The following is a 9,337-nucleotide window of genomic DNA, read 5'->3' on the forward strand; positions in this document are numbered from 1 at the left end:
GTTTCCAGGTTTCTGATGGAAGATCTAGTCTCTGTCATAAGCTGAGTTTGAGTATTGGTGAGGGTCAACAATACAGCTTGCAGTTCATTAGGCCTTTCAGGTGGAGCTTGATTCATTGATTGTTGAGGCCTAGGCTGTTGTGATGAAGAGGCTTGATGCATTGGTTGCTGATGCATATTATTCTGAAATTGACCATGAAACTGAGGTTGCTGGCCCTGATTATTCCTCCAAGAAAAATTAGGATGATTTTGCCACCCAGGATTGTAAGAATTGGTGAATGGATTATTCGCTGGCCTCTGAAAGTTTCCCACTGCTTGAACCTGAGCTTGATCCATCGGAGTGTTACTATTAATACTGGTAGGACACTGATCAAAAGAATGAGGACCACCACAGATTTCACACCTAGCTGCCATTTGAACCGCATTAGCAGATACAGTGCTCTATTGTAGCTGTTTTGTCAAGGAGGCTACTTGTGCTGTTAGAGCAGTGATTGCATCCAGCTCATGCACCCCAACTACCTTTCTGACTCCTGATGATCTTTCTTCTGACCACTGATGATTGTTTGTGGCCATGTCCTCTAGCAGCTCATAAGCACTAGTTGCACTCTTGCTCATAAAAGTACCACCCGCTGCAGCATCAATAATGGTTCTGGTTGTAGGACATAAACCATTGTAAAAATTCTGTTCTAGCATCCATTGTTCAATGCCATGATGAGGACATCTTCTCAAGATTTCCTTAAACCGTTCCCAAGCTTCATACAATGACTCTCCATCATTCTGGCAGAAATTGTTGATCTCGCCCCTCAATTTAGCAGCTTTGAACGGAGGGAAGAATTTTGACAAAAACTTCTGAGCTAGATCTTGCCATGTGACAATAGATTTGGTTGCAACGAGTTCAGCCAACTTTTAGCTCTGTCCCTCAGAGAAAATGGGAAAAGCCTCAGTTTAATTGCGTCATCACTCACCCCATTGTATCTGAAGGTTCCACACAATTCCAGAAAATTAGACAAATGGGTGTGAGGATCTTCAGAAGGCAACCCATTAAATTGCACAGATGATTGCACCATTTGTAGAATAGCTGGCTTGATTTCAAAATTGTTGGCCTCTACAGCTGGTGGGCGTATACTATTTTGTACTCCCGTCAGAGTGGGCAGTACATAATCTCTCAGGCTCCTCTCAGCATTGTTCTGAGCCTGACCCCCTTGTACAATTCCAGGAATTAGAACATTCCTGCCATCCCCATCATTCTGTGCCATCTTCACAGATTTCTAGGCCTCCCTCTTGTTCTTTCTGATTTGCTTGCAAGACTTTTCAATCTCAGGATTCAAAGGAACAAGACTGTCTGCTCCTCTTCTGCCACGCATATACCAAAATTCACCTGAGATAGACAAATTAAGCAACTAAACAGATTAGAAACAAGAGAAATTAAAATCAAATTAGAATAAAAATTAATTAGACTGATATTGATAATTATTTTCAGTCCCCCGCAACGGCGCCAAAAACTTGTTGCGATATTTTTGCTATGCAAGTGCACACAGTCGCAATTTGTAATAAAATGGTAAAAACCAAGTATCGTCCTCAAGGACTGATTTATCAATTACCAGTCAATTAATTTCTTGTTCTATTTGATAAATTAAAATTCTTGATTTTTGTAAACACAGCAAAAGAAACTATAAAGTGCAGAAACAATAATTGAAAATTAAATGGAATAACAACTAATAGTAAAACTTTTAATTTAACCACTGAAGAAACAAATAGGATATTTAATCTCATCGACTATCCTCCCTGTTATTCCCTAATGCAAAGTATGAGTTCTTCTTCTTTTTACCGAATTCAATTAACAAGTTGATACAGCAGCCTATAATCATACTATGAATTATAAACTCAACCTAGGTGACAATTTCCTATATTTCTATGGTAAATTAAACCACAAAGGTAGCATTAATCTTGACAACTTAATAAACAGTTACACAATTAACTCAGATACTTTCGTTCTAAATTAGAATTATGTCCAATATAACCACAGCAGATTTAAATCTCACTTCTCATATTTTGACTTAAAAACATGTATGTCTGACTATAGATGGCCAATCAATAATCAGTCTATAAGAACAGGTTATATGGAATTGAATAAGATTGAAGAAGAATATAATTGAAATTGCATTAGTTCATAATAGGGGTTCAAGTGATTCAATTAAACATCCTAAACAGAAAATTAGTTCATAATCATAATGCTAATCACAACAAAAATTAAAGATAACATCAGGAAGAAGAATAAAAACATGTAAAAATACTCCAAGCCTTCAGCCTTCAAAACCAGAACTCCTCCACAGTCCGTACGTCCCCTCTTTTGTGTTTTTCGCCATATTAAAACCTAGGATTGAATTTTTAAAAGAGGCAGGCCGTGGCTCTACATGCACCATGTCGCGGCCCGTGTCTAAATTCCTGGGCGAAATGTTCTCTCCATGCCGCAGCATTAGTCAGCCATGCCGCGACCCGTGTTGCCGAATTCTGGGTTGATGCCCATCTATGTCACGGCCTTCTCTAGCCATGTCGCGGCCCGAGGATCTCCTTCAAAACAGTGGTTCTGTTTCACCACCTAGCCGCGGCTCTACTTTGCTCATGCCGTGGCTCTTAAGGGATTTCTCAAATTTTCAAGTTTTCATCCCAAAAATTTACCAACATTTCCAAATTATGTTGAGATCCATTCTTTCTCAAAATATGTTGAAAAACTTGGTTATTTCTTCCCTTTCGTTGACAATTTCCTCCAAGTGCTCAATTCTTCCTGATATTCACAAAGACAAACAAACAAAGCATAAACCCGCGCTAAATGAAAGAAAAAAGAAATAAAAGACTACTAAAAACATCACCTAAACATGACAAAAACTAGACTCAACAATAAGGCTAGGCTTGTGGCTAAAGGCTATAGCCAGAGAGAAGGTATTGATTTCAAAGAAACCTTTTCACCTGTTTCCACCAAAGATTCGTTGCGAATCATTATGGCTATAGTTGCTCATTTTGGCTATAGTTGCTCATTTTGATCTAGAACTTAATCAAATGGATGTGAGGACTACCTTCTTGGATGGAGATTTATTTGAAGATGTTTACATGACTCAACCTATTGGTTTTGAGAAGTCTGGCAAAGAACACATGGTTTGCAAGCTCAAAAAGTCTATCTATGGGCTTAAACAAGCATCAAGGCAGTGGTATCTCAAGTTCGATATGATTGTCACTGCAAATGGCTTCAAGGAGAATGTAGTAGATCAATGTATATACATGAAGGTCAGTGGGAGCAGCTTTATTTTTCTAGTATTGTATGTTGACGACATCCTGCTTGCATCTAATAATTCTGATCTGTTGTCTGAGACAAAACAACTTTTGTTTATCCATTTTGATATGAAGGATCTTGGTGAGGCTTCCTATGTGCTTGGGATTCAGATTCTTCGGGTTAGGGCTAATGGTATTCTTCGTTTGTCTCAGAAGACTTACATTGATCGGATCTTGAAAAGATTCAATATGCATGCATGTTCTCCTGGGAAGGCACTGCTAGTGAAGGGTGATAAGTTCTCAAAGGCCCAATGTCCACAAAATGATAAAGAGAGAGATGAAATGAGGATTATTCCTTATGCGTCGCTTGTAGGCAGCTTGATGTATGCTCAAGTATGCACACGCCCATATATTGCTTTTGTTGTTGGTGTGTTGGGTAGATACTTGAGTGATCCTGGACTTAGTCACTGGAAAGCGGCTAAGAAGGTCATGAGGTATCTTCAGGGTACCAAGGATCATATGTTGACTTACCGGCGAGCTGACACTCTTGATATAGTTGGGTTCAGTGATGTCGATTATGCAGGATGCGTAGATGATAAAAAGTCCACTTCAGGCTACATCTATATGATGGCTGGAGGAGCTATTTCGTGGAAAAGTGTCAAGCAGACTCTCACAACTTCCTCTACGATGGAGGCAGAGTACATGGCATGTTATGAGGCTACTTGTCAAGCAATATGGTTGCGGAATTTCATTTCAGCATTGGGTGTTGTAGACTCCATTTCGAGGCTGCTGAAATTGTACTGTGACAATTCTGCAACTGTAGCTTTCTCTAAGAACACTCGAAGTACTTCTCGCTCAAAGCATATTGATATTAAGTACTATTTCGTTAAAGAGAAAGTTGTTGAATCCCTCATTACCATTGAGTACACGCCTACCGCTAGCATGTTGGCAGATCCACTTACAAAAGGCTTACCTATATGTGTGTTTGCAGAACACATTACCCGTATGGGATTACTAGGGGCCTCGATTACTGAGTTCAGTGGGAGCTATTTTATGTATTGAACATGCTAGTATTTTGTGTGGAATGCTTATGACTTGTATTTATGAAACATGCATAATGATATTTGAAGTCACTTCTTATTATTGTTGTCATATATATGAATATATATATATATTGTTGTTTGACGAAGTGATAGGTACAAAAGAGACGAATGCGCATAGTCTCAAATTAATGTACCACATGCATGTTTGGTTTAATGATTGTTATTGTATTTGAATGTCTTCAAGACCGAATCATAAATAATATATGTATCCTATCGATATGATATTATATATGATTTATTAGACTGTCTTTTAGTGATGGACAATATTATGGTGGTTTGATTATATTGTCCAAGTGGGAGAATGTTAGAATTTTATATGGACTAATATAATTACAAACATAATTCCATTATCACAATCATTTTCTAGAGTGCCTACGAATAGTTAAAGACCATAATGGGATGGTTAATATTAATTTAATTGCATTTGAGGCACATGGTAGCAGCCTAAAGACTATAGGTTGGCCCATTAAACCATAGTGTACCATATCTAATAATATAAGCCCAATAGGCTCAATATACTCCTTAGGGTAAGAAGGCATACGAGACATATATATAGAACATATATGTTGTTGGGTGAAGATAAGCATGTGGTTTTGGTAAGGGTTGCTCTCCATAAGTTCTCTCTTGTATTGCGATTTTCTAATTTTGTTTGTGTAGATCGTGAGAGATTCAAAGATGAACATTGGAGATTCAATGTCAGGTATGTTTTATCTCTGTATATTTAAATCAATGCTCTAAATAAAATGTGTTATTGGATTGTTGCATGAGCATATAATGTTGTTTTGAATCTGATTTATGGATTTCATGCTCATAATATTGTTTATAATTTAACAACATTAATAAACTGTTTAAACTTTATTTTTAATATAGTAAATTGATCATAATTTTTTGAAAATTTACAAAATACTCTTAATAACTACAACGTATAACCAAAACTGGAGAAGCCTCCAAAATTATACATTCTCGCCCAAGTTTGAAACAGTGACAATATGCGAATATGTCATCGTCCTACTGTTCACGCGAAGTACGATTCGTGTAGTATTATTATCTGTCCTAATAATTTACTTAAGGCAAATAAATATTCTTGTCTTATATATATAATATAGCTAGTGAGAAGAAGTTCCTTAATTTACTTTCTCTTTGAAAAAGATAAAGTTTAAAGAAATATTCAAAGTAGTTTACGTACCATATGTTAGTGTGGAATCATGCAACTACACAAATTTTGAGGCTTATTTCAAATGATCAAGCCTACGTACGGGTGTTTTTTTTTTTTTTATCTTCTTTAAACATAAAAAACATACTTAATTGTGAAATATATCTATTCATGATTGCATGTTTTTCTCAAAAATTTATATAACAATCCTAGCTATTTGTTTTGCTAATGATTTCTTTGTAAAATTAAGGGTACGTATATAATATCTGATTAATTATATATGATTGAAGAAGGGGATTAGATGTGCTACAATTATCTCAAATGTTTCAATGACAGTTATCCGTACTAAAGAGATTATTTTGATTGTTGGATTTATGTTTTCAATATTCTCGTTATAACAAAACTACTTGATTGCTTTCCAAATAAGACTTATATGTATACATTAAAGAGTGAATATTTATTTGGTACTTGTGATTTATCAAAATATATACTTGATACTTTATGTTTATAATAATAATTATTTGGTACTTTCTGTTTGCAATTTGTACCAATTTGGTATCCTTTGTTGGAATTTGTCAACTAATATTTTAAATATGACCATATTGCCCCTTTTTTTAATGATTTATTTAATTTTTTTTTGTTTTTGTTATTTTAAAATTATTCAAAAAATAATTTTTTAATTTAATAAAATAAAAATTGTTTTATAAAATAATTCAATTATATGTAAATTTTCAAATAAAAAATAATATAAATTAATTTTAAAATAAAAATATTTAATAAAACTATTTTAATTAATTAAATAAACATAAATATGTTTAATTTGAAATATAAATAAAAAAAACTAAAACCAATATTTTTAAATTAATTAAAGTAAACTAAAAACCTAATAATTATTTTAAGTTTTAATTAAACTATTTTTGTTTGAATTTATTTTAAAATTTGGCTTTTAAGTTTAAGGTGTTGATTTTAATTTTTTTGGTTTAAGTTTAGGGATTAGATTTAATTTTTATTTATTTTATATTTAAATTATTTCAAAGTTTTAATTATACGTTTTTTTTTTGTGTTATTAATTCATAAAATATTTTTAAAACATTTTAAATAAAGAAAAAAATGGTTCAACAAGGTTATATTGTAGTAACTTACGAATTAGGACCGAAATCGAGATTGGGGTTGGAGTCACAAACGGGGTCGAGGGTCGGGGTCGTGCGGTCGAAGACGGGATTGGGGTCAAGGCTAGGGTCAGGTGTCAAGGTTGGGGTTGGGGTTGAGGTTGTGGGGTCGCCATTGGGGTGACACTACTACAAAATTGGGTTCTCTTGACAGTTTTTAACTTTCGCTATTTTGCAACGACGACAGTCAGCTAACTGTCGTATTTGCCTATGCCGGCGTAGGGGTAGGTGCGCCGACAGCTTTTAACTGTCGTGATTGCTCTCTACACCGGCATTTTTTAGATGTCGTAATTGCTCTCAACCCCGACAATTGTTGGCTATCGTAATTGCTCTTTACACCAACATTTCTTAGCTGTCGTAATTACTCGTTAAGCCGATAATTATTAACTGTCGCTAAATATCATACCAGAAATAAAAAATTTCCACTTATTTATATAAAATAAAATAACAAAAAAAATCAATAAATCAAAATTTTATATAACTAGTTAATAACTCTACAAAATAGAGCTATTTTACCACATTTTGTAAGCCAATTGTTGCTTAGTTCTTGAGTTTTTAATTAATTTATTAAAATTTTTAAGTAATTTTGAATTTATTAATCTTATCATGATTTTATAGATATTTTTTTATAATATTTTATAGTTTAATTATTTAAAATTAGTGTTGGTTAGATTAAAAGTTAAAAATGTGATTTTATTGAACTTAAATGTCAAAGTAAATTAAGTTTTAATTAGTATTTTTAGGGAACTTATGTTGTATATTTTATTATTGAAAATATTTACTTTTAATTTAATTTATGTTTATTTTATAGGGAATATGTTGTATTTTTGGGCTCTTGAAAAGCAAAAAACAATGAAGAAAATAAAGTGACATTTAAAAAAATGATATTTCTGAAAAGCCTTTGCTCAAGGAGCTGAAGCCCACGAGCCCAGACCCGTGCCAACCCAGCCGGCCCACACTACTACAAAAAAGCGAGCCCTAAAAAAGTTTTCAAGATTCGCAAAGCGCGAGTCCTCTATTTGAGAGCCTTAAAAAGTAAGGCTTTTTAAGACTCGCGTTGTGAGTTCTAGAAGATTATTTTTAGGGCTTGCATTGTGAGTCCTAAAAAGTTTTATTTTTAATTTTTAAAAAATGAATTGGTAGCCAAAGCTCTCGCCGGAACTCCGCCGACAGCGACAGCGCCACCACTCTATGACGGTGGTTCGAGAAAACAGTGATTGGCTTTCGAAGCCTAAGGCTCGAGGAATGTCGTGGTGGTGGTGGTTCTTCGTGGAACGGAATGTGGTGACCGGATTGGAGGCACAAATTTTTGGACTCCCTAGATTCTGACGAACACCAAAAATGAAATCTGGCGACTTCTAACCCGATCCTTGGTTAGGTTTTGCTCGCATGAAAGTGTTGAGTACGATGGTGGTGGTGGCTCGACTCACAACGACCCAAGGTGGTCGAAATATCGTCAGAAAATTTGGGAAAACTCAAAACCGCAGGCTTCGTTGTCCGTCTTAGGTGGCGCGTGAGGGTTCGAGCTCACGGGGGTCGAAGCTTCGGTGGCCTCCGAAGCTCCCTGGCTGGCACGTGTTGCTGGTGGCAATGGGGGAGGCAGCGGTCGGGCTCTACAAAGTATCAGGCGAGAGAGAGGGAATGAGACTTCGGGTTATGGGAGAGAATCCGAGAGAGAAGAGAGTGAAAGATGATGGGGCTGAGTGGGAGATAGGTTTTTTTTTTTAATTTAGTTATTAATAAAACTTTAATTTGTTTTTAGGACATGCATCCGTTTTTAGGGCTCGCGTTGCGAGTCCTTAAAGAGGCGTTGCGAGTCCTAAAAAGATTCTTTAAGGACTCGCAATGAGTGTCCTAAAATGTCCAGGTGGTGTTTGTTAAAAAAAATCAAACTTTTAGGACACACGTAGTTTTTAGGACTCGCTCTGCGAGCCCTAGAAGAAATTCTTTAGGGACTTGCAACGCGAGTCCTACAAAGTCCAAGAGCTATTTTTAGGACTCGCATCTAGGTGAGTGCCCTAAAAAAGTGTCCTAAAATTGTATTTTTGAAGTAGTGCTAGCCCGCGCCTCCAGCTGCCCCAGGCGTCCGACCCGCACCCGCCTGCTGGACCTGCCCGCCCGGTTCTGCCTGTCCTCCAGCTCGAACCCGCCTGGTCCAGCTTTGCCTCATTTCCCCTTCGGCCCAGCCCGCCTCAGCTAGCCCCCAACTCCCTTCTCCTCACATGTGCCTGTCAACATCACCAAGCCCAGACACCTGCCCCCCTACACCCCACGGCCCAGCCACCTACAATTTTTTCTTGAGCCCACAATTGTCCCCTTGTCTCAATGTCCAAAAATATTTTTTTTACCCAACTTTTCTACATATTTCACCAAAAAATCGTCATTACACCCTAGAATTTACCTCTACATGCCATATTTACTTTATTTAATTAATTTAATCAATTTAATAATTTAAGTTGATTATTTTAATACTTTCATTTTGGCTATAAATATGTAATTTCATGACCATTTTTTGGGTGCTTAATATTTGGTTATCATCATTTTTTCTACCATTGCTCTCTTGCATTCTCTCCTCCATTTTAGTGTTTTTCAAGAGCATTTTTCAAGTATGTATTCTCTTTGTTTTGTAATTTCTATTCTAGTTAT

The 9,337-nt window shown here is 35.9% G+C and overlaps 1 non-coding gene across 1 annotated transcript; it reads left to right on the forward strand.

Moving 5' to 3' along the window:
- Nucleotides 1-702: 702 nt before the first annotated feature.
- Nucleotides 703-809, forward strand: LOC133820572 (small nucleolar RNA R71). Its single transcript, XR_009886977.1, has one exon. It is a non-coding gene; the product is annotated as a small nucleolar RNA R71 (small nucleolar RNA).
- Nucleotides 810-9,337: the final 8,528 nt, after the last annotated feature.

This window comes from Humulus lupulus, chromosome 2, assembly GCF_963169125.1.
Source record: "Humulus lupulus chromosome 2, drHumLupu1.1, whole genome shotgun sequence".
NCBI lineage: Eukaryota > Viridiplantae > Streptophyta > Magnoliopsida > Rosales > Cannabaceae > Humulus > Humulus lupulus.